The sequence below is a fragment of the Schistocerca piceifrons genome, chromosome 3, assembly GCF_021461385.2.
Source record: "Schistocerca piceifrons isolate TAMUIC-IGC-003096 chromosome 3, iqSchPice1.1, whole genome shotgun sequence".
Lineage (NCBI taxonomy): Eukaryota > Metazoa > Arthropoda > Insecta > Orthoptera > Acrididae > Schistocerca > Schistocerca piceifrons.
The window spans coordinates 365335872-365362500 of NC_060140.1; the positions used below are offsets into that span (position 1 = coordinate 365335872).

Sequence of the window (26629 nt, forward strand, 5' to 3'; positions counted from 1 at the left end):
CTCCAAAATCCAAGTACTCGACTGTCACAGGTGCATCGCCGACTTCCCCCACGAAGGGGCGCCACTTCTCTCTTTCCTCCGCGATACAGCGATAATATTATGCGCGGAACGTTCAATAGATCAAACCCGAGCCGACGCGGCTCAAATGGAATGTAGTCGAATTAAGTCGGATGATGCTGAGGGAATTAGATTAAGAAATGAGACACTTAAAGTAGTAAAGGGGTTTTGCTATTTGGGGAGAAAAGTAACTGATGATGGTCGAAGTAGAGAGGATATAAAATGTAGACTGGCAATGCCAAGGAAATCGTTTCTGAAGAAGAGGAATTTGTTAACATCGAGTATAGATGTAAGTGTCGGGAAGTCGCTTCTGAAAGTATTTGTATGGATTGTAGCCATGTATGGAAGTGAAACATGGACGATAAATAGTTTGGACCAGAAGAGAATAGTAGCTTTCGAAATGTGGTGCTACAGAAGAATGCTGAAGATTAGATGGGTAGATCACATAACTAATGAGGAGGTATTGAATAGGATTGGGGAGAAGAGGTGTTTGTGGCACAACTTGACTAGAAGAAGGGATCGGCTGGTAGGACATGTTCTGAGGCATCAAGGGATCACCAATTTAGTATTGGAGGGCAGCGAGGAGGGTAAAAATGGTAGAGGGAGACCAAGCGATGAATACTCTAAGCAGATTCAGAAGGATGTAGGTTGAAGTAGGTACTGGGAGATGGAGAAGCTTGCACAGGATAGAGTAGCGTGGAAAGCTGCATCAAACCAGTCTCAGGACTGAAGACAACAACAACAACAGTCACTGCAGTTTTTCTTAAACCTACATACAAGTTTACTTTCAGAAACAAAAGCAGAAGAAGAGCGAGCATGCAGAATAATTATCCGAGAACCTATTCCTATGAGAACTTTAAAACCTCCAGTACCATCACTGATTTTCCAGCAGGTATTCGTGGAATGATTCTGATTCACCCATGTTTCATCAAGGTAAAACATTTTGAACTACCTCCTCCTCTTGTTTCGTGTATCTTTATAAGGGATGTTGTTCGTGCTGCACCTATGTTACTTCTTTCAATCAATAACACTCTCCTTAATAAATTTGAAATCAGTGTCTTTTAACATTATATGCGCTGACGAAGTGCTACCACTGAAGCCAATTTTCTCATACGTAACTGTAATAAGTTTTGGCACGTCGCTCATCCACACTATGCTTTACTTCATACATTTCAAACACGGAGCGCTCTAAAATATCATTGTTAAAACATCCGTTTGTGTTACAGGTTTTCTGCGATTTTGATGCTTCTGACGCGACACGGGACCATATTTTCAAGACGTTTCTATAGCTCTGACACTTCCGTTTGTTATTTTTCTCTGTGGAGTTCTCCTGCCGACACATGCTTCTGCAGTCACTCTTGTGTCTTCAAAATGTCAAGAATAGGAGTCCCGCGCTAAGATCCACATTCGATAGAGTCGTAAATGTAGTAAATAAACCTACCCGCCTGCTTGTGAAGCACTGCACGTTTATTGTCGTCATTTGATGTACCGGGTGATCAAAAAGTCAGTATAAATTTGAAAACTTAATAAACCACAGAATTATGTAGATAGCGCCCGAAAACCTCAAACCACACACAGAGAGGAAAAAATGACACACATGCTTGGAATGACATGGAGTTTTATTATAACCAAAAAAAAAAAGCAAAGTAACAAAGTACTGCTAGACGCGTGAAAGGTCTCTTGCGCGCGTCGTTTGGTGATGATCGTGTACACCGCCGCCACTTTCGTCATGCTTGGCCTCCCAAGTCCCAAGACCTCAGTCCGTGCGATTATTGGCTTTGGGGTTACCTGGAGTCGCAAGTGTATCGTGATCGACCGACATCTCTAGGGATGCTGAAAGACAACATCCGACGCCAATGCCTCACCATAACTCCGGACATGCTTTACAATGCTGTTCACAACATTATTTCTCGACTACAGCTATTGTTGAGGAATGATGGTGGACATATTGAGCATTTCCTGTAAAGAACATCAACTTTGCTTTGTCTTACTTTGTTATGCTAATTATTGCTATTCTGATCAGATGAGTCGCCATGTGTCGGACATTTTTTGAACTATGGTATTTTTTTGGTTCTAATAAAACTCCATGTCATTCCAAGCATGTGTGTCAATTTGTACCTCTCTATCTACATTATTCCGTGATTTATTCAGTTTTCAAATTTATACTGACTTTTCGATCACCTGGTATTTATTTGGCAGTCACACTAAAACATTGACAGGTAAACATTGAGAGCTATACTTGTGGAAGAAAGTAACATCGACAACTGAATGAATAATTCGGTCGCTCTGTGAATGAAATTGCGTTGTCCCGAAATACGGCAACAACGCAGCATGCGGGAGAGTGATTCTCGCAGTCTAGTTGTGAATCGCAGCTAGCAGTTCGGAGAGAGAATGACTGTTACTGACTGCTTGCGGTCAATGCAGGGGGATGCGCAGAACGGCTGAAAATTGGGCCGCCTTCCTACGTGAATGGAAGTATAGTGGGTGAGATGGGGCGACCGATCAGCACACGAAATTGTGAACATGAGAGATATATCAGCCGGCCGGTGTGGCCGTGAGGTTCTAGGCGCTTCAGTCTGGAACCGCGTGTCCGCTACGGTCCAAGGTTCGAATCCTGCCTCGGGCAGGAGTGATGTCCTTAGGTTAGTTAGGTTTAAGTAGTTCTAAGTTCTAGGGGACTGATGACCTCAGCTGTTAAGTCCCATAGTGCTCAGAGCCATTTGAACCATTTACAGATATACCAGGCTGAGACAACACAGCAAGTCGACAATGGAAGAAGGCCAGGATGAGTGCGCTAAACCGAATTTCGAGAAGCTGGTATACTGGTGAAACAGCCTCTTACCTCTACGAATAAGATTAGAGAGGCGATAGAAATAGTCAAGCGACCCACCAACATGAATAGGGAGGACGGGTACATAATTCCGGCATCTTGGCCCGGCTGCCAGCAATAACAGCGTTACGGAACGTCAGCTCATGCGTAGCAACACACACATACACACAAACACACACACACACACACACACACACACACACACACACACACAGGCGTGCGGTAGACCACAGCAGCCGCAGGTACACAAAATGCTGGCACGCCTCAGCCTGCAGTTGGCAGCTGGTAAACAGCTGCCGCTCATTTCTCATTCACCTATTCCCACCAGCAGCAAGCAATTAATTAGACATCAATCAACAATGTGTGTTACCACCAATGACGATAAATAAAGCAAACAGCAATAAATGACGTCTAACATCACCCCTCCTTCTCATCCTCAGTACACTATCAGATTACGATAACAGACTCTTCAGCCAGGATATAAGAACCAAAGCTTCTCTCATTCAGCAGCTAGCAAAATACCGTGAGGAAGGTCATTTACAACGGTAGCCGAAACGTTGGAGGACTATACCCATTGATAATGTGGTAACACACCCAGAGGAATTTTATTGCATATACAGCTATTGTTCTTCTTTGCGGTGACACACCAAAACGGGGAATTATTAGTTTGAAGTAATTTGTTGAATTGTGTGGGTGGTACAATGTGTCTGTATGAGTTGTAGATTTTTGTTTATCGTTAATAGTGTGGTATTCAGTAACAGGACAAATCAGTCTTGTATGTTGTAGAGCAGGATCGGCCATTAGTATGCCAAACGTGTCGCGTTTAGAGAGTGAGGAGCGCGTCCCGGTGAGTTTCGGCTTTGCTCGGTTCTTCTCGGGACTATCCGCAGTAGCGCGGCATTTCATCGAGTGTTGCGGTGTGGCGTTTTTCTGTCGACCCAACTCCCTTCAGCAGAATTATGGTATCTTCGCTGTTTACGCATCACTATTTGTTCGTAGCATGGCTGTTCGCACAAAAAGATCATGCCAAGCGATATATTGTCGCAAGTCTTTAAAAAGTAATGGTAGTGGCAGAAGAGAGGGATGATAATTCTCAATATACAGGGTGGTCCATCGATACTGACCGAGACAAATATCTCACGAAATAAGCATCAAACAAAAAAACTACAAACAGCGAAACTCGTCTAGCTTGAAGGGGGAAACCAGATGACGCTATGGTTGGCCCGCTAGATGGCGCTGCCATAGGTCGAACGGATATCACCTGCGTTTCTTTTTTTTTTTTTTAAATATAGGAACCCCTATTTTTATCACATATTCGTGTAGTACGTAAAAAAAATATAAATGTTTTAGCTGCACCACTTTTTTCGCATTGTGATAGAAAGCGCTGTAATAGTCACAAACATATGGCTCACAATTTTAGACGAGCAGTTGGTAACAGGTAGGTTTTTTAAATTAAAATACACAAGTCGGTACGTTTGAACATTTTCTTTTAGTTGTTCCAATGTGATACATATACCTTCGTGAACTTATCATTTCTGAGAACGCATGCTGTTACAGCGTGATTACCTGTAAATAACACATTAATGCAATAAATGCTCAAAATGATGTCCGTCAACCTCAATGCATTTGGCAATACGTGTAACGACATTCCTCTCAACAGCGAGTAGTTCGCCTTCCGTAATGTTCGCACATTCATTGACAATGCGCTGACGTATGTTGTCAGGCGTTGTCGGTGGATCACGATAGCAAATATCCTTCAACTTTCCCCACAGAAAGAAATCCTAGAACCTCATATTCGGTGAACGTGCGGGTCATGGTATGGTGCTTCGACGACCAATCCACCTGTCATGAAATATGCTATTCAATACCGCTTCAACCGCACGCGAGCTATGTACCGGACATTCATTCTTTTGGAAGTAGGATGATGTCGCCCAGCATACCGAGCAGCATACATAGCACACGCCCGTTGGGCATTATGATCATAATAGCCATACATAAACACGATATCGACCTTTTCCGCAATTGGTAGACGGTCCATTTTATCATGGGTAATGTATCACGAAGCAAATACCGTTTGCACTGCCGGAATGTTACGTGATACCACGTACTTATACGTTTGTGACTATTACAGCGCCATCTATCACAAAGCGTAAAAAGTGGTCCAATTAAATATTCATATTTCTTTGCGTACTACACGAATATGTAATAAAATGGGAGTTTCTATTTAAAAAAAAAAAACAGTTGATATCCGTTTGACCTATGGCAGCGCCATCTAGCGGGTCAACCATAGCGCCATTTGGTTTTCCCCTTCAAGCTAGACGAGTTTCGTTCTTTGTAGTTTTTTCGTGTGATCCTTATTTCGAGTGATATTTGGCCAGGTCACTATCAAGGGACCACCCTGTATGTTATGCAGTCGTATAAACCAGAGATCTTCAAATTTGCAATGAAACGACTTTACAATGCTATACACAAAGAATTTCAAGATTTTTTTGACAAGAGTTGAAAGAGGAAAAATATACAACGATTCACAGAGGGGATTCATTCTTCTCTACATCAAGAAGCACTTTGTGCTGAATTTGGAGGTACGGACAACGTGAAGAAATCGTTGGTGCAAACCGTAAAATCGCACACGTTATTCCACTGTCATTTGCAACAGTTTTCGATGGAAATTAAAGAAGAGTATGAAAACTTTTGAATTACTGGAAAGTACACTGCCTAAGTCAAGGGGCATGCCCGGAACGATTTTTGATTTAAAACTGTTCTTCAATTATGAAGAAAACCGGAATGCAGGAACGAAAATTAGAACACCGGAATGGATTGCAGACCTCACATTTTAAGTGGACTTGACTGCACAATGCCCACAGCAAGACACTGCAAGCAGAAAAACATCTTATTCCTTACTCGATGAGGATGCATTTAACAAGAAAATCGCTTTGTAGAAAGGGTACATTCTGACAAACACAGTGCAGTTCCCTAAGCTCATTGACGTTAAAGAAAACATGAGGTCTGAAGAGTTCATTGTGGCCTTAAAAGAATTACTAGTATAGTTCTCAAAACGTTTTGCTGATACTGCCACTCTTACATCTGTTTTTGAGTTGTTTTAAACACCGTTTGCCCTTTCGGTTGAAACGCTCCTCTGCATGTTCAGATGTATCTGACTGATCTACAAGATAATTACCTTTTTAAGGACGTCTACAGCGCTTTGCTCAGGCAGAGTTTCCACCTATCCATTATGAGGTGGCAAAATTGCTACAATATTTCGACAAACACATGTGTGTGAAAGACTTTTTATTCAATCGCGAAACTAAGTAGGTCAAGATTAAGTGGCAACAATAGTGCAAAAATCTGTGAAATATTCTGTGCCTGTCCATATGTCGACAGTCTGTACCAGAAAAAAATTAAGTTGTATCTTCAGGGCGCCAAAAATAATTATATACTACTGAAGACTTATTTTGTTTTTGATCTGTTCTGTTGATAAATATGAAATATAAAGTGAAGTCGTATGCAATGCGACTGCAGTGCCGTTTAAATGTATCGCATTCACCAGTTCCCCATCTTCCCCCTCCTCGGTTTACACACAGTGGGCGAAATGTGCCAGCCAGGCTGAGTGCATGGCACTCGTGCCAGAGAAGGGCTCGCATGCTGAATTCTTCATCACCCCTGTTACAGACAATTAGACAGTTATGGGATGGCAAAGAGATAGTGCATTTAATGGAACATGTGAGCTATTCTCTACTTGATTCGATGATGTGTGCTGTCTTTACGTTTTAACACTCATTTGCAATGAGTGTAACTCGTACTCGATGCATTCTTAATTACTGCACAGATTTCCTGAAATTCTACTTATGGCCAGGATTGTTAAGTTACTGTAAAGATTTCCTGTAAAGATTTTTTGATTGTCAAGTTACTAAATATTGTAAATTAATTCAGAAAACGTTTTTGTAAAGTCTCTTTGGGAAATGTAGTGATAAGGAAGACTGTATATTTGCATATTCATGCGTGTACTCTTAGTATTGCTTTTGTTGTGTACCACTTTGTACAGAGTGGTAAGTAGAGATGTGCTACAAAGTTGCGCTGCAGCTATCGTCATAGGGAAGCTGGGCAGGAGCATAAATGATTATCGAACATGTAAATACAGTATACAGAAGTTTTACTTAATTTGTAGCTTTCTCAAGCACTGCAAAGGAACTTAACAAAAGAGCCGCGTGGAGTAGCCGCGTGGTCTGAGGCACCATGGTTCGCGCGGCTTCCCTCGGCGGAGATTCGAATCCTCCCTCGGGCATGGGTGTGTGTGTTGTCCTTAGCGTAAATTAGTGTAAATTAGATTAATTAGTGTGTAATCCTAGGGTCCGATGACCTCATCAGTTTGGTACCACAGGAACATACCAGACTTTACAAAAAGACAAACAGCAATAAAGTCAAACTATTACATGAAGCAATTGGGACTGGCAATGTGACTCCCGCTACTAATGCACGAGCAAACTGTTGAAGACCTAGGACTGTCTAAAACGGCGACTGACAAGGAACCCCTTGAGTGCAAGATCGCAAGTTCAGTCTTTAGTGAGGCTCATTTGAAACGGTTTCGTTAACAATTATGACAGCAAGAATGTTATTTGCTAATGACTCACCATGCGTGTCAGTATGGGAGCAGAAAACGAGTGTCCGCAAGGTGCAGGAATCAAACTTCTATGGGATGTATGTATTACACTTCAAAAAATGGATGTCGCCGACATTTATGAAATGTTCAAAACAAACCGTTAACTTGTACCAAGAACGCCGAATGAAAAATGGCGCGCTACAGTGACCACAGAGGTTCGGACCATCAAGATCGAAGTCGCCTTCGATCTTGATGGTCCGAACCTCTGTGGTCACTCTTTGGACTTACAAAACGTGCAGAACTTTCAGATACGTATTCACTCTTAAAGAATAGATTCATATTAGTGTAATGGGGTGAGGAGAACTGATGAAATGTGATGGCATGCAACCGAATGCTGAATAGTCTGTCAGCAGCTGGCTACCCTTAAAGGTACAGCTGCAGATAGTGCCACGGGAAAACAAACCTCCAAAGGCTGAATTTGTCGAATGGTTCCAGGTGGTATGAACTGCAATGTCTCACACTTTTCAGAGGGGATAGTTTGCTCAAAGGGAGTATTATTTTTATACGCAGACCAGGGGAAATCAAAAGCAAGCTGTTTTGACCAGCTATTGGTCAAAAGCAGTGTTCATACCACAATTGTAGCTCTCTGCTGCCCATTTTCCCACTCTTTCTTGCTGTGACGCTAATATTTTCTATTGCACTTGTAAGATCACACACACGAGAAACAATTGTAGGGAGCAGAGCACCTCTACCTTCTCTCAGTATAATAAATAGCGTCCCAGCCAATTTATCGCCCGGATTAACAGGTGGTATAATTGTATACGAATGCGTTAAGGTACCAGTTTTCCAGTGTACTGGTTTCTTTGGCTCTTCAGTGTATATCGGTCGCAGTTTGATGTGAACGTAGTAGGTCTCCATCATTAACCTTGATAGAACTGTCTTGGCACCTATAAAATGCAGGGTTACCTCCACATGCATTTCCTGTACGAAACCAGATTGGTAGGTGTTAAAGAAAAATTCCTTACTGAACGATGGGATAAGTTTGTTTACCTCGTCGACAAATTTTCGGGTCGATTCTGCACTTTATTGTGCATCGTCAAGTTGACACATAGTTTGAAATTTCTTTATCTTACGTCTACCAACTCCGCAACACTGTTTGAAGGTAAGCAACCATTCACTGTTTCACTTCAAATCACTGTAAGCGCCAAAGAGACTGGTGTAGCCATGCGTATTCAAATACAGAGATATGCAAGCCGGCAGAATTCGACACTGCAGTCGGAATCCCCTGTATAAGAGAACAAGTGTTGTTACATCGGTTACTGCTGCTGCAATACTAGGTTATCAAGATTTAAGTGAGTTTGAACGTGGTGCTATAGTCGGCGCGCGAGCGCTGGGACACAGCATCTCTGAGGTAGTGATGAAGAGGGAATTTTCCGTACGATCATTTCGCTAGTGTACCGTGAATGTCACATAAATCCAGTAAAACGTCAAATCTCCGACATCGCTGCTGCCGGACAAAGATCTTGCAAAAATGGGAACAACGACGACTGAAGAGAATCGTCAAACGCGACGGAAGTGCAACCCTTCCGCAAATTGCTGCAGATTTCATTGCTGGGCCATCAACAAATGCCAGCGTACGAACTATTCAACGAAACATAATCGATATGGGCTTTCGGAGCCGAAGGTCCAATCGTGTACGTTTGATGACTGTATGATTCAAATTTTCACGCCTCGCCTGGACCTGCTAACGCCGACATTGGGCTTTTGATGACTGGAAACATGTTGCCTGCCCGGATGAGTATCGTTTCAAATTTTATCGAGCGGATGTACGTGTACGGGTATGGAGACAACCTCATGAATCCATGGAACCTGCATGTCAACAGGAGACTGTTCAAGTTGGTGGAGGCTCTGTGGTGCGTGTGCAGTTGGAGTGATGTGGGATCCTTGATGCGTGGATCAATTCATGTCCATTGTGGATTCCGACGGACTTAGGCAATTCCAGAAGGACAATTCGACACCCCACACGTCCAGAATTGCTACAGAGTGGCTCCAGGAACACACGTCCGAGTTTAAACACTTCCGTTGGCCACCAAACTCTCCATACATGAACATTGTTGAACGTATTTGGCCTACCTTGCAACGTGCTCTTCAGAAGATATCTCCACTCCCTCGTACCCTTTATGGACAGTCCTTCAGGATTCACGGTGATAGTTCACTCCAGCACTACTTCAGATATTCGTGGAGTCCATGCCACGTCGTTTTGCGGCAGTTCTGCGTGCTCGCTGGGGCCCTACACGATACTGGGCAGGTGTACCAGGTTCTTTGGCTCTTCAGTGTATATCGCGCGCAGTTTGATACGAACGTAGTAGGTCACTATCAAGAACATCCTCTAAATTGTATCAAGCATCCTTGAAATGTGCGAACGCCAATTTTTGTATCAAGTGCGCCTTCCCTTCCTAGAAAATCTGTGGTTTTTTTTATTTCTTACATGGGCATATTGATGAGGACTTTCTTGACTTCTGTTCATAATTGTTCTTTTACTCAACTTCAATGTACGTAATTATGTTTAGTACCCGCTCCGGTGACAGCGAGTGGAGACGGGATTTGTGGCTCCCTGTCCGACGAGGGTGGCGAACTATATGGCTCGACACGTGTTTCAATACAACTTTCAGTTGTTAAGCACATATCGTCATCATTGTACTCTTCATGTACATTGTCCACACAGTGGAGCTTATACGACACCACTAACTCATCCTGCATAAAAACTAATATTTTATCTGGTCCTTTTTCCTCACTCTGCGAAATTCCTTTAGTTCCTTTCTGACGAAATGTCAGCTTTGGCAACTATTGTTCTGGAGTTAATGCAATGTTCGCTTCGTTTACCGTTGCCATTGCTCTGCTTTGTATCAACGCCACTAGCACAGTAGCACTATTGGGAGTTACTGGTCGACTAAGCAGTTCAACTACCTCTGTAGCCTCATGCCGAGCTCATCATTGGATACCTCCAGTCCTGCCCCCAGTTGCCATTAGCAGCCAATATTGTGGTTGCAAGGTACACAATACGTGTGACATCGAATGCCATAAACGTCATTGGCCTTTTTCGACGTCGGCTCAACGGGTGGATCCCGTATGAGACTAGGCTTTATAGCTGCCGCCGGCCATCCTATATCGTGACGGCAGAGGGCATTTGTAGTCTGGGCCGCTGAAGGCGTAGCTCAGTTGGCTTTGTTGGATCCGCTCGGTCCTCGTGCTACCGTATCGGCGTCTGTCGGATACGTCCGTTTCCATTGGCAACTGTGACACACCAATGACGGTGGCATCGATCTATGAGACCACATTTTTAACGTGTTAAGTATGACGGGGCAAAGCTGGAACACATGAGAAAGCAGATGGGGCGAACGAGAATACCTTTCTCGCTGCCTACGCAGATGATGAGCATCCTTCAGGGTGGCTTTGTAAGGTGACCACTCACTAAACGTGAGCGTGATGGACAATTCAAGTGAATTTGCAGCTGGGACCGTGGCTGTAGTCTTCCAGCTAAGACCAGCAGGCCTTCAAGAATCGCTACACTAATGACAAGACTGCAACGACTTACAGTTCTAACAGAGCTTTGCCTACTCAGATGTTCTTCTGAGAGCTACTGCTTCATGGGTTGCTGCAGAGCCGTGTCAAAGCACTCACTGAGATATGTAACGACATGTTGGACAGTAAAGTCCATCATTAAGAGAGAGAGTTGTGTATGCACGACTCATAAGGACGCTTATCATTACATCTTGGCATCTGTATCAAAGACATGGGTCGTGTGAACTCCACAGGGCTGCAATGGTACATTAAAAGTCATTAGACGACTTTCGTCACTTATAAAAATAGACCACATATTGCCCTACATGTTCTTATAATCAGTTTGGAAAAGTTAATTTCATACACAATTTCAATGAAATTTACAGTACAACAATTTAAATTATATTTTAATTCAGTATAAACAAATCACTTTGAATAAAAAAGTTGTTAGGAGTATTTTGATTTGCTCTTAAGTAGAACCATCAATTTAAATAATCATTACGAATAAATAGAAGAGAAGTAAATTTTCATGAATATGTGGTGCCACATGGTTGCATAGTTCATATCACTAAATTTCAAAGTTCGATTATTAACAAATGGCTTACTCCTCGTAGTTGCTAATATAAATTGGAAAGCATATTAATGTGAAATTTAATCTGTTATAGTAAACTCATATGTATTAATGTTAAGGGGCACTTTGCTACTGGAACTGGGTATAGATGTAACAGTATAAAGTCTGGAAAGTTAAAAATCCGTGCTAAAATAAATTCTTCACAGAGTGATGACGTGAGGAAGGAATTTCAGATAGGGATGGGAAGGTGTCCCATTTCAGTACCTCCCAAACAGGATTAACTAATCAAAGGTTAATGAAATGCTCTTCTCCAATCCTGAAGGTGGAATATAGACAATTTGGAAAAAGTGTTAATATCCAGAACTCAGAGCTATGCTATCAAATACAGGTGTAAATACCAAAAATAGTGAGACACTGGTGGTGTGAAGTACCAAAACCATTAAATCATTAAATTATATAAGAGAAATCATGGGTAATATGTGTAACACCCAAAACATGTAAAATTATAAAGGTATAGCATTAATAGTTTAGAGACAAACAACCTGAACCAAACTTTTACTGTGATATGAGATACACATGAACCATGGACCTTGCCATTGGTGGGGAGGCTTGCGTCCCTCAGCGATACAGATGGCCATACCGTAGGTGCAACCACAGTGAAGGGGTATCTGTTGAGAGGCCAGACAAACGTGTAGTTCCTGAAGAGGGGCAGCAGCATTTTCAGTAGTTGCAGGGGCAACAGTCTGGATGACTGACTGATCTGGCCTTGTAACACTAACCAAAACGGCCTTGCTGTGCTGGTACTGCGAATGGCTGAAAGCAAGGGGAAACTACAGCCGTAATTTTTCCCGAGGGCATTCTGCTTTACTGTGTGGTTAAATGATGATGGCGTCCTGTTGGGTAAAATATTCCGGAGGTAAAATAGTCCCCCATTCGGATCTCCGGGTGGGAACTACTCAGGAGGACGTCGTTATCAGGAGAAAGAAAACTGGCGTTCTGCGGATCGGAGCGTGGAATGTCAGATCCCTTAATCGGGCAGGTAGGTTAGAAAATTTAAAAAGGGAAATGGATAGGTTAAAGTTAGATATAGTGGGAATTAGTGAAGTTCGGTGGCAGGAGGAACAAGACTTTTGGTCAGCTGAATAAAGGGTTATAAATACAAAATCAAATAGGGGTAATGCAGGAGTAGGTTTAATAATGAATAAAAAAGTAGGAGTGCGGGTAAGCTACTACAAACAGCATAGTGAACGCATTATTGTGGCCAAGATAGATACGAAGTCCATGCCTACTACAGTACTACAAGTTTATATTCCAACTAGCTCTGCAGATGATGAAGAAATTGATGAAATGTATGATGAGATAAAGAAATTATTCAGATAGTGAAGGGAGACGAAAATTTAATAGTCATGGGTGACTGGAATTCGAGAGTAGGAAAAGGGAGAGAAGGAAACATAGTAGGTGAATATGGATTGGGGGTAAGAAATGAAAGAGGAAGCCGTTGGGTAGAATTTTGCACAGAGCATAAATTAATCATAGCTAACACTTGGTTCAAGAATCGTGAAAGAAGGTTGTATACATGGAAGAACGCTGGAGATACTAAAAGATATCAGATAGATTATATAATGGTAAGACAGAAATTTAGGCACCAGGTTTTAAATTGTATGACATTTCCAGGGGCAGATGTGGACTCTGACCACAATCTATTGCTTATGAACTGTAGATTAAAACTGAAGAAACTGCAAAAGAGTGACAATTTAAAGAGATGGGACCTTGATAAACTGACTAAACCAGAGGTTGTAGAGAGTTTCAGGGAGAGCATAAGGGAACAACTGACAGGAATTGGGGAAAGAAATACAGTAGAAGAAGAATCGTCAGCTCTGAGGGATGAAGTAGTGAAGGCAGCAGAGGATCAAGTAGGTAAATAGACGAGGGCTGGTAGAAATCCATGGGTAACAGAAGAAATATTGAATTTAATTGATGAATGGAGAAAATACAAACATGCAGTAAATAAAGCAGGCAAAAAGGAATACAAACGTCTCAGAAATGAGATCGGCAGGAACGGCAAAATGGCTAAGCAGGGATGACTAGAGGACAAATGTAAGATTGTAGAGGCTTATCTCACAAGGGGTAAAATAGATAGTGCGTACAGTAAAATTAAAGAGACCTCTGGAGAAAAGAGAGCCACTTGTACGAATATCAAGAGCGTTGATGGAAGCCCAGTTGTAAGCAAAGAAGGGAAAGCAGAAAGATGGAAGGAGTATATAGAGGGTCTATACAAGGGCAATGCACTTGAGGACAATATTATGGAAATGGAAGAGGATGTAGATGAAGATGAAATGGGAGATACTGCGTGAAGAGTTTGACAGAGCACAGAAAGACCTGAGTCGAAACAAGACCCCGGGAGTAGACAACATTCCATTGGAACTACTGACGGCCTTGGGAGAGCCAGTCTTCACAAAACTCTACCATCTGGTGAGCAAGATGTATGAGACAGGCAAAATACCCTCAGACTTCAAGAAGAATATAATAATTCCAATCCCAAAGAAAGCAGGTGTTGACAGATGTGAAAACTGCTGAACAATCAGTTTAATAACTCACAGCTGCAAAATTCTAACGCGAATTCTTTACAGAAGAAGCTGACCTCGGGGAAGACCAGTTTGGATTCCGTAGAAATATCGGAACACGGGAGGCAGTACTGACCTTACACCGTATCTTCGAAGAAAGATTAAGGAAAAGCAAATCTAAGTTTCTATCATTTCTAGACTTAGAGAAAGCTTTTGACAATGTTGACTAGATTACTCAAATTCTAAAGGTGGCAGGGGTAAAATACAGGGAGCGAAAGGCTATTTACAGTTTGTACAGAAACCAGATGGCAGTTATAAGAGTCGAGGGGCATGAAAGGGAAGTAGTGGTTGGGAAGGGAGTGAGACAGGGTTGTAGCCTATCCCCGATGTTATTCAATCTGTATATTGAGCAAGCAGTGAAGGAAACAAAAGAAAAATTCGGATTAGGTTTCAAAATCCATGGAGAAGAAATGAAAACTTTGAGGTTTGCCGATAACATTGTAATTCTGTCAGAGACAGCAAAGGACTTGGAAGAGCAGTTGAATGGAATGGACAGTGTCTTGAAAGGAGGATATAAGAGGAACATCAACAAAAGCAAAACGAGGATAATGGAATGTAATCTAATTAAGTCAGGTGATGCTGAGGGAATTAGATTAGGAAATGAGATACTTAAAGTAGTAAAGGTGTTCTGCTATTTGGGGAGCAAAATAACTGTTGATGGTCGAAGTGGAGAGGATATAGAATGTAGACTGGCAATGGCAAGGAAAGTGTTTCTGAAGAAGAGAAATTTGTTAACATCGAGTACTGATTTAAGTGTCAGGAAGTCGTTTCTGAAAGTATATGTATGGAGTGTAGCCATGTATGGGAGTGAAACATGGACGATAAATAGTTTGAACAAGAAGAGAATAGAAGCTTTTGAAATGTGATGCTACAGTAGAATGCTGAAGATTAGGTGGGTTGATCACGTAACTAATGAGGGGGTATTGAATAGAATAGGGGAGAAGAGGAGTTTGTGGCACAACTTGACAAGAAGAAGGGACCGGTTGGTAGGGCATGTTCTGAGGCATCAAGGGATCACAAATTTAGTATTGGAGGGCAACGCGGAGGGTAAAAATCGTAGAGGGAGACCAAAAGATGAATACACTAAGCAGATTCAGAAGGATGTAGGTTGCAGTAAGTATTGGGAGATGAAGAAGCTTGCCCAGGATAGAGTAGCATGGAGAGCTGCATCAAACCAATCTCAGGACTGAAGACCAAAACAACAACAACATGATCTACCAATTACAAAAAAGCATCCTAAAAGCATATATGAGATACCCCCAATCTGTGAGTCAAAACAAAGTTCAAAAACATGTAATATAGGATTTCTATCTAAGCAACACAAGATGCATTTTTACATTCATCCTGAAATTTCATTTACCTTTGTAAGTTGTTTCTTCTGTTGGGATCTCCACCTGCTACAGTCCAGTACTGGCACTGCTGGCAAAACTGTTTTCAGTACCTGAAACCACACATTGTATAACTAATGGAGGAAATCACATACAATAAACAAAAATTTCTGTCATTTGTGTACATTTATGAAGTCGATTTTCCGTACAATTCATTTTTCACTTCAGTAAGTATTCCCAAATTAGGTCATTTGACCACAGTACTAAACAAAAACATGTTGTGGATATAATATATATAAATAGGAAACACTATCAAGATATTGAATTAGATGAGCATAATCATCATATTATATATTACATTAATATCCTAAAATTGGATAGTTTTGCTCCAGCTGTATATACAGAATTTCAAAGGTAACAGACAAGTCTAGTACGAAAACAAAAAGGTAGACCAACCTCGACCTCACAGTGGGCCAAACAGGAAATTCCTGTGAAACAAAACACTTGCTCAGACTGACACTTACCTAACATCTCAAGTGTGCCTCTGACCCAACAGTATATGTAAGTTTAAGAACAATTATCATATGTAATGGCTTTGTATAAAGTGTTTAGATCAGAATTATCATCTTTGTGTTATATGAGTAAAGTCTCAGTGTATGTATAATCGTCTTCAATCCGCATCACGGGATATACAGCATCACAGTGTCATCTTAAATTTTCTTGGAAAACATATTTTTAGAAGGAAAGCTGTACATCATAACAGTAAATTTAACTTTAAATTCTAAATTTTCCATATAGTATTTAGAATACAGTAACTTCACATATATTATGGTACAAAAAGTCTGCATTACTCGACCTAATCTTGGCCAAGTATGTCATTCAATTACCATGTAATTAATCAGTTATTTAGTTGAACAAGAAAAATTATCACAGAAGGTATTCACAAAATAAATGAACTTAAAGTACTAGCACTCAGTCTAAATGGGTCACGAAAAATCAGATAAATATATACAATTTAAAGGTGATCAAGTTGCAGATTTGCTTCCTGGACCATTCCTGAAATCTCTGGTTCAAGCCAACATATGACACAGATAATGAGGATTCCAATGATACAGACATATGCATAAGGAAAGCAGGTAAACCAGTTGGGTGATCATCACATGGATGACATAGTCTAAAAGACACAAGAAAACTTACAACATGTTATAAAAGCAGAAAAACAGAAGACAGATTCCTCATATATTTCCGTGAATACCACCCCTCACATCATTGGAAATGATGCCCAGTTGTAGGTTATAACCTCCCCACAGAAATAAAAGTCAATGATAATAAAAAAAATGAGCCAAATGTTGACTCCCCACAAAATATCGTTAAATTGAAATGAATCCAAGCGTAATGTCCTCACACAAAAATTAAAGAACAATAATGGCCCAAATGTAAACTCTCCACAAAATTAAGGAATGAACATTGATCGTATACCAACAACAATATTAATTAGCTAATGAACCACAAACTGTATCTAACATCTCAACAGAAATAATTAAACCTGATCAATTTTATAAGGACAGCAGCGCTGACCTTCGGCCCTGTGAAATAATTAAACCTGATAAATTCTATAAGGGCAGCAGCGCTGACCTTCGACCCTGTATTCTGAATAAAAAAAGCAAAAAATTCTTACCTCAATAAAAGCTGCATCATAAAAACTGCATCTATATCTGCTCTTATCTATCGACACAGCTTCGTGCAATTCTGGCGTATATTAAATTTTGATTCTTCGAGGAAATGCATAGGAAATATTTTTTAAATTGAAATGAATGTTTTTCTTTAAAAGAGTTACTTTACAAAAAATTATTATTGGGGCATTTTTGAACACATTAATTACAATTAACATGCATTACTAGATGTGCGCAATGCTGCTTCATTACCTTCTACAACAATACATATCGTCCTGAATCGTGACCAGAGTAGAGAGAAGAACACGCCGCCGACGCATGCCGACGCCTGCTCAGTACAACCGTCCACTCGCTACTACTGACGACTGACTACTGCTACTGACAGAGTACAACTGAACTGTTCCTGCCGACTCGCTACACGCAACTGACAGAGTACAACTGCTCCTGCCGACTCGCTACATGGTACTACTGTTCCTGCCGACTCGCTACACGCAACTGTCGTCTCGCACGGTCAAGCGGAGACTAGCAACGATAAATAACTCTCTGGTCAGAGATTCTGTCATGCCTCGCCATCGCTGGTAATGAATACATACGTCTTTCATAACCCTCCACTGGGGGGGCGAAAATTTGGCAGCGATGGTGAGTCATTTGGACTTGCCATGAGCAACAAATTTTTGTTAATTAACTAACATTACAATCACAGAATATACAGATATATAGGTGTAGAACATGAAGTAAATATAGTGCACATGCACCGAGTACAGAACATATCAGGTAATGACAAAATATATATACAATGAGTACAAAACAAATTAACAAATTACATAAGTGCACATGCACTGTAGTTCAGAACATATCAGCAAATCAAAAAGTGTATACGCAATTAGTAGAAATCATGGTAACAAATGACAAAAGTGCACACGCACTGTAGTTCAGAACATATCATCAAATCAAAACAATGTATAGGCCATGAACACAAATCATGTTAGCAAAAAATGATTTTCACTATGTTACAAGAATTAGGATAGGAAAGGGAAGGATTGCATCATGGTTGTAGCACTTTAGGTTGTACGCAGCTGCACTGAAAGTCCATATCCTTCTACAGAAGCACAACACCAAGTGAGACAATCTGAAGTTCCTTTCCCAGAAGTATTAATCAGCGTAGCCAAGACACTGAAATGTCGTAGTAATATTCCATGTTATGTTTTTGGTGGTACATTAGGTACACCAAACAGTGAGACCATAATAGCATCTCCATCGCTCACGGTGGTGGACAGCATGTCGTGTCAACACCATGCTCTTGTAAGGTACACCAACGTAGAATTAGTGCAAAAATCCAAATATAGTGCTCCATGATCATGAGGATATACAGGACAAACGGATATTGCAGTAATTCCAGGTAATTAGGTCAGAAGGTGAAGGACATTAAGTCACATACTAGTCTTCATTGAGAATTACACTAATAGTTGGTGGCACTCATTGCCCAGTTATTGAACATTTCTGTACCATGTATGTACTATTACAGAATAATGTTCATGAGTCGTTTTACGGAGAACATTGGCACTCATTGCCTAATCACAAACCATCAGAAGTCATCATTGAAAACAGGAGCTAATAAGTGACATAGTATTACAGAATTGAAAACAGGAGCTAATAAATGACATAGTATTACAGAATAATGTACATAAATCGTTTTACAGAGAACATTGGCACTCATTGCCTAATTATAAACCATCAGAAGTCATCATTGAAAACAGGAGTTAATAAATTAAATAGTATTACAGAATAATGTACATAAATCATTTTACAGAGGACATTGGCACTCATTGATAATTATAAACCATCAGAAGTCATCATTGAAAACAAGAGCTAATAAGTGGCATAGTATTACAGAATAATGTTCATGAGTCGTTTCACAGAGAACATTGGCACTCATTGCCTAATTATAAACCATCAGAAGTCATCATTGAAAACAGGAGCTAATAAATGACACAGTATTACAGAATAATGTTCATGAGTCGTTTTACAGAGAACATTGGCACTCATTGCCTAATTATAAACCATCAGAAGTCATCATTGAAAACAGGAGCTAATAAATGACATAGTATTACAGAATAATGTTCATGAGTCGTTTTACAGAGAACATTGGCACTCATTGCCTAATTATAAACCATCAGAAGTCATCATTGAAACAGGAGCTAATAAATGACATAGTATTACAGAATAATGTACATAAATCATTTTACAGAGGACATTGGCACTCATTGCCTAATTATAAACCATCAGAAGTCATCATTGAAAACAGGAGCTAATAAATGACATAGTATTACAGAATAATGTTCATGAGTCGTTTTACAGAGAACATTGGTATTCATTGCCTAATTATAAACCATCAGAAGTCATCATTGAAAACAGGAGCTAATAAATGACATAGTATTACAGAATAATGTTCATGAGTCGTTTTACAGAGAACATTGGTATTCATTGCCTAATTACAAACCATCAGAAGTCATCATTGAAAACAGGAGCTAATAAATGACATAGTATTACAGAATAATGTTCATCAGTCGTTTTACAGAGAACAGTGGCACTCATTGCCTAATTATAAAGCATTATATATATATTTGAAAAGCAATGCATTGCGTTGGGTAATTACTGAAGAATGAAAATATTTGCTTTCGAGTTGTTGCTGCAAATGAAGATGTGTAACATCATTCATCATGAGTCAGCTGTAGCAAGATTATGAAGCGAGTATATGTAATCACATTCATAAATGACATAGGTTTAATGAACAACTGCTTATAGCACATTAATTTCATAAATAATTTCTCCTGCAAAATACAAAAATGGATTATTAAACTGAAAGAAGAAACGCCTTTTATGCTGAAAAGTAGTGAACTTCGAAGTAACAGGTAGTGAAATGTGTATAAAAAAAATGTGTTCCCTAGCTGTCCTTTCCAAAACCTTCAGTCATTATACTGTGCAATATAACACATACTGTCAAAACGAACTGCAACAAATACTAAAATAACTACATAACATCTCTTAACTAACAGCAAATATATAAATTTCATCATTATTTTCATCTGCAAAGAAAAACTTCATTATTCATATCACCATAACTCCATTATTATCATCACCTGTAAAGAAAAAGTTCATTATCCATAGTAGCATATTCTTCAGCATTATTCATCACCATTCATTATCATCTGCAAAAAAAGTCACATCATTACTCATTACACAACTATTCCTCATTTCTAGCACATTTCACCACTAAAACTAAAATGTGTAGTTCTGTCTGACAGCCTGCATCAATCGCCTTGTATTCTGAAAGAAAAAATTAGTTAAGACTGCTATACTACGATGTGTATAGTATATTCTTGTTAATGCTTGTTAATTCTGATCCTTTTTCTCTTCATCACGAAGTACTGTATCGTCTTTCGTTCATTCCGAAGGTGAAATTCTCATTTCTGTTTAATTTATTTCGTTTACACGTCATTGCTTTCTGAAAATGATGAACAAAGATTAATGTCTTGCATTTAATTCATATACCCATTAGATAAAAACTGGTTTATAGTAACATAATTGAGCATACAGCATAGCATGACAGAAAACGTAATATATCAAAAACATAGATAGTATTCAGAGGCAAAAATGTACACAGTGTATCACAATGTAGCAGCAAAAAAAGAAGCAAAGTAGTCACGATGTTGAGATATCATAAGGCAAAAATGTCAAAGTCAACTGGTGTTTGCTATATCTTAAATATTTCATAGTGCATACAAACAAAACAGGAAAACAATCGTACATACATAAAAAATTATGACAAGAAATGTGACTTTCTTTGTGTTCAGCTTGTATGTTGTGTAGCTAATAGAGGCGAGAATTAAAGACTTTAATCGAGAGAGAATTTAATAAAATTAATATGTCACTAGATAAAATTGCATAATTATTCATAAAATACGTAAGTTTATCTGGAAAAATGTGTAGCGACAAGAAGAGCGACCTGCTAACCGTACCTTGCCGGGCACTTGCCAAGAAAAATACGACAATCATCAGTAAGTAGTCACATAAATGTAATTGCATAAATGGTCATAAAATGTGTAAGTTCATCTGGAAAAATATGCACGGTCTGATGTGTAGCGACAAGAAGAGCGACCTGCTAACTTTACCTTGCCGAGCACTTGCCAATAAAAATACGACAATCATCAGTAAGTAGTCACATAAATATAATTTCATAAATGGTCATAAAATGTGTAAGTTCATCTGGAAAAATATGCATGGTCTGATGTGTAACGACAAGAAGAGCGACCTGCTAACCTTACCTTGCTGGGCACTTGCCCAGAAAAATACGACAATCATCAGTAAGTAGTCACATAAATATAATTGCATAAATGGTCATAAAATGTGTAAGTTGATCTGGAAAAATATGCATGGTCTGATGTGTAACGACAAGAAGAGCGACCTGCTAACCTTACCTTGCCGGGCACTTGCCAAGAAAAAATGCGATAATCATCAGTAGGTGTTCGTGTGAATATAATTGCATAAGCGGTCATAAAAAATTAGGAAATGGCACTACAGCATGTTAAATCATAAAGTATCTTCATTCAATAAAGGGTTTGATATTCAATATGTGGTGGTTTCCTTTGGTTTTTCTGGTTCTCAAAGTTTCGACGTATACTACATTGGGGTGAGGAATGCTGCGAATCCGATATGGACCTGCGTATAGAAGTTCAAATTTACTGCAGCTACCTTTTACTCTATTGGATAAATAGTGTGTACTTACTAATATCTTCTGTCCAATGTGAAAGTCACGGCGTGTACAAACCTGTTTTTGCTGTCTTCTCCGGCGCTCTGCGGCACGTTTGATATTGTTCAGCGCAATGTCAATTATTTCATAGTGTCGTAGTCGACGAGATGTACGAAAGTTTATTAATTCTTTAATTTTTGTAAGGTGGTTCAACATTTTTCAGTATAACAGACGCAGATAGCATAGTGGATTCATTTGGTATTGAATTAATTACATCAGCACGTTTCAAATAACGTTTTCGTGAACAAGATTCTGCGTGTAAAAAGTATTGTTTGCGTTACTGGAATATGCAACCTGTACTGTATTTAATCAAATTCTATCTGACATGTTGTTATTTTCGGGAGGATGCTGTGGCATTTCAAATATTTGTACTGTTCTGTTAATTCTTCCAGACGTATTACGCCCTGGATGATACCTAATGTCTGGTTCATTCATGATTATTTGTTGTGGCGGATGTTCTTGCTGCTGATAAGACCAACTGTTATTAAATGTACGCTGATAATTGTGTTCATTACTTTTACGTCTCTCACGATAGTCATTTCTATACAGTGCACTGCGATAGGAATTGAGATAGTGTGTCTTCTGTACGTAGTTATTTCCTTGTTGCTTTGCGTTACTATTTGTTGGAGCTGAGACTATACATGCACGCGGCGAAACATTAAAGCTTGGTTGACCTTGTACACTGCATTTTTGGTTAGGTATGTTAACCGGTTGGTTTTGTTGCTGCTGCAGTGGAAAACCTCTATTGTTATTAAAATGCGTTCGCTATTGCTGATAATTTTACACATACTGTTGATTACATTTTTGTCTGTTATTAAAGTTCTCATGGTTGTCATTTCTTGAGCGTCTAATGATAACTGTCACTTTCGGTAAAATTTGTCGTATCACGTTTTCTTTACACTTTTCTTAACGCTAGGTAGAGCAGTAGTTAAAGAGCTGTTTTGATAGATGTAAAGGATAGTAGAAGAGAAGGCAGCAGCGCAGAAAACTAAAGATGAAACAGCACTACTACGGCTCGGGGCCCTGTGCACGCTACGGCACATATTCATTAAAGCGTAATGAATCCCCTGAGGTCTATTACGCGCTACAAATTAATTTTAGCTTTTGCGTTACAAGCAATGCCGGTGAAAATTCAAAAATAAATTGCTGTATCCATGCTAATTGGAGTTTCTGCATTACACGAAATGTTGGTAAAAATTTAAGAGCAAATTGTCGTATCCAGTTCAAAGCTAGTTTCTGCATTACGGGAAATGACGGTAAAAGTACAAAAATAAATTGACGCATCCAGTTCAATGCGTGTACCTGTGCTCTGTCATTATTAAGTTCCTTATATTTTCTTACGGATAAAAATTGCCGATAATCAACGTTATCGTCTCTGAATTTGAGAACAGGTACAGCAGTGCATGAGAATCTATTTGTCTGTGTCTTTTCGGATTTCAAGTCACGTAGTTTCTGTAAATTACTCAAGTTACACTGGCTGTACGAGTATGAGAAACGATCGGAATGTGCCGTACGCTGTGACATGTTAGTGACTGAAACATTTTTCATTTCTGTCACTTTAATACGTTTGTCAATTGGGCTGTTCTGTTGTTCACATTTCTTATTAACTTCCATACCCAGAGTGTGTGAAAGGTCTGGTGACTTTAAATTAAACTCGTCGTGTAAGTCGCGTAGTCTCTGTAAATTACCTAAGTTACACTGGCTGTGTGAGTGTGACAAATGATCGGATTGTGCCGTATGCTGTAACGTGTTAGTGACTGAAATATTTTTCATTTCTGTCACTTTAATAAGTTCGTCAGTTTGGTTGTTCTGCTTTTCACATTTCTTATCGACTTCCGTAGCCAGAGTGTGCTAAATTTCTGGTGGCTTTAAATTAAACTCGTCGCGTATCTGTGTTGCGTTTTTAGGACATTGTTCAGCGACTACACTAATTTCATATCTAACTGATTCTGTTGTACGTGCATGTCTATTACCTAATCCTTGTGCAACAGTTCCAACTTCTTCATTACTGTTACTAGCACAAGCCTTAGTATCCTCACGTAATTGTTCTTCAGTATCATGACGTTGCACGGTAACGGCTGTAATTTGTTCATTAAGTTGTTTGTTCTGTTCATTAAAGTTGTCGTGTTTTTCGTTCAATAGTTTGAAACTTTCATACTACTGTGTGAGTATATCACTAAGTTGTGTGAAATACTTGCCTATTATTTCATTAAGCTGTTTGGAATTGTTATCAATCATTTCATTCATCGTTTTGGAATAGTTGTCAAGTTTTTCATTAAGTGTTTTATTCGATTCATTAAGGTTATCTTGTTTTTCATTTACGAATAATGCCACACCTTGATCCAAGCCAGTATTACCTACTCTATTCTCTGTACTGTTTGATGGCGTACCTGCAATTGTCACGTTTTGCGTAACCATTCGGTCATTTTGTGATTCTTGAAAATGTTTGCTAATCAGATGTGCACTGTTAGTCGCTACACCGGAATCAAATGAATCTGTCGTACTTAGAGTACACTGTTCATTTGCATTAGAAAAATTTGTCTGTTCGTCACGTGAATTTTGCAAACCGGTTGTGTTAAGCTGGGCCGCGCTCATTGCAACAGAACGCCCCGCGTCATCAATTGTCGTTAAATTAACAGAGGACACAATTGAATTCGTTTGTTCATCATTAAAATAAAAATCATTATTAGTGGTCGATACGCACTGATTGTCCGTAAATGGAGGATTGTCATCACTACACTGCGTATCACAAGTACTATCGGTCAAGTTACATCGCGATGTACTATTAACAGTTTTTCGCGGCATTTTTCTCAAAACAAATTAATCACAAATGACATAAGCGCAATGCAAAATCCAATAAACACTATTACAACAAAGAGTAACAAATTGCCGATGATCTGTGGAAGAAAGATTGACAAATTAGAAAATGCATTCCGCCAAGTGTTAATTACATTTAAATAAATAAGAGCAGATATTTGACTACTTCTCAGAAGATTCACAAAGAAATACGATCCTGGTCCGGATGTCGCCAAGTGTAACCTCCCCGCAGAAATAAAAGTCAATGATAATAAAAAAATGAGCCAAATGTTGACTCCCCACAAAATATCGTTAAATGAAATGATTCCAAGCGTAACGTCCTCACACAAAAATTAAAGAATAATAATGGCCCAAATGTAAACTCCCCACAAAATTAAGGAATGAACATTGATCGTAAACCAACAACAATATTAATTAGCTAATGAACCACAAACCTATCTAACATTTCAACAGAAATAATTAAACCTGATCAATTTAATAAGGACAGCAGCGCTGACCTTCGGCCCTGTGAAATAATTAAACCTGATAAATTCTATAAGGGCAGCAGCGCTGACATTCGGCCCTGTATTCTGAATAAAAAAAGCGAAAAATTCTTACCTGAATAAAAGCTGCATCATAAAAACTGCATCTATATCTGCTCTTATCTATCGACACAGCTTCGTGCAATGCTGGCGTATATTAAATTTTGATTCTTCGAGGAAATGCATAGGAAATATTTTTTAAATTGAAATGAATGTTTTTCTTTAAAAGAGTTACTTTACAAAAAATTATTATTGGGGCATGTTTGAACACATTAATTACAATTAACATACATTACTAGATGTGCGCAATGCTGCTTCATTACCTTCTACAACAATACATATCGTCCTGAATCGTGACCAGAGTAGCGAGAAGAACACGCCGCCGACGCATGCCGACGCCTGCTCAGTACAACCGTCCACTCCCTACTACTGACGACCGATTACTGCTATCGACAGAGTACAACTGAACTGTTCCTGCCGACTCGCTACACGCAACTGACAGAGTACAACTGCTTCTGCCGACTCGCTACATGGTACTACTGTTCCTGCCGACTCGCTACACGCAACTGTCGTCTCGCGCGGTCAAGCGCAGACTAGCAACGATAAATAACTCTCTGGTCAGAGATTCTGTCATGCCTCGCCATCGCTGGTAATGAATACATACGTCTTTCAAGGTGTTGTCATATGGCAACAAATAATGGTTTAAAAATAAACTAGCATAATAAGCTATATAACATAAGATAACAAACTAGCCCAAACATGCTCCTGAAAGCTGAAAACATACTTAAATAGTCTGTGTGTTTATACAAAGGAAGAAAACCAAAATTCTAGACATCAAAAATGGCGAGGTCCAGAACACAACCATAATACATAGCATAAGATACGAGCACAAAAGTTAAAATTATAAAACAAGATACCACGATTTAAGAAGGACAAAAGCACATACATAGGTATACGCCCGAAATTTTTGTCATTTACATAAAAAACGCCACATATTGCCCTTCATGTTCTGATATTCAGTGTGGAAAAGTTTACTTAATTTCATATACAACAATTACAATTAATTTTACAGTAAAACAAATTAAATTATATTTTAGATAAATATAAAGAAATCATTTTAAATAAAATATTGTGAAGAGTATTTGCTCTCAAGTAGAGCTATCATTTTAAATAAAATTCAAGTTCAAGTGACCTCTTCAAAGAATATTGACACGAAGAAGGAATTTCAGATGAGGATAGG

The 26629-nt window shown here is 39.4% G+C and overlaps 1 long non-coding RNA gene across 2 annotated transcripts in view; it reads right to left on the minus strand.

Moving 5' to 3' along the window:
- LOC124789277 overlaps window positions 1–25955 on the minus strand; it is a 117857-nt gene extending 91902 nt beyond the window's left edge. Inside the window, exons 1-2 of one of the 2 annotated variants that reach the window (XR_007016100.1) lie at window positions 25713–25955; window positions 15601–15681 (exon numbers count right to left, since the gene is read on the minus strand). This is a non-coding gene — a long non-coding RNA (uncharacterized LOC124789277). Of the gene's footprint in view, window positions 1–15600; window positions 15682–17493; window positions 17509–25712 lie in introns of those variants that run through there. The other variant, XR_007016099.1, reaches the window with a different exon arrangement.
- Window positions 25956–26629: the final 674 nt, after the last annotated feature.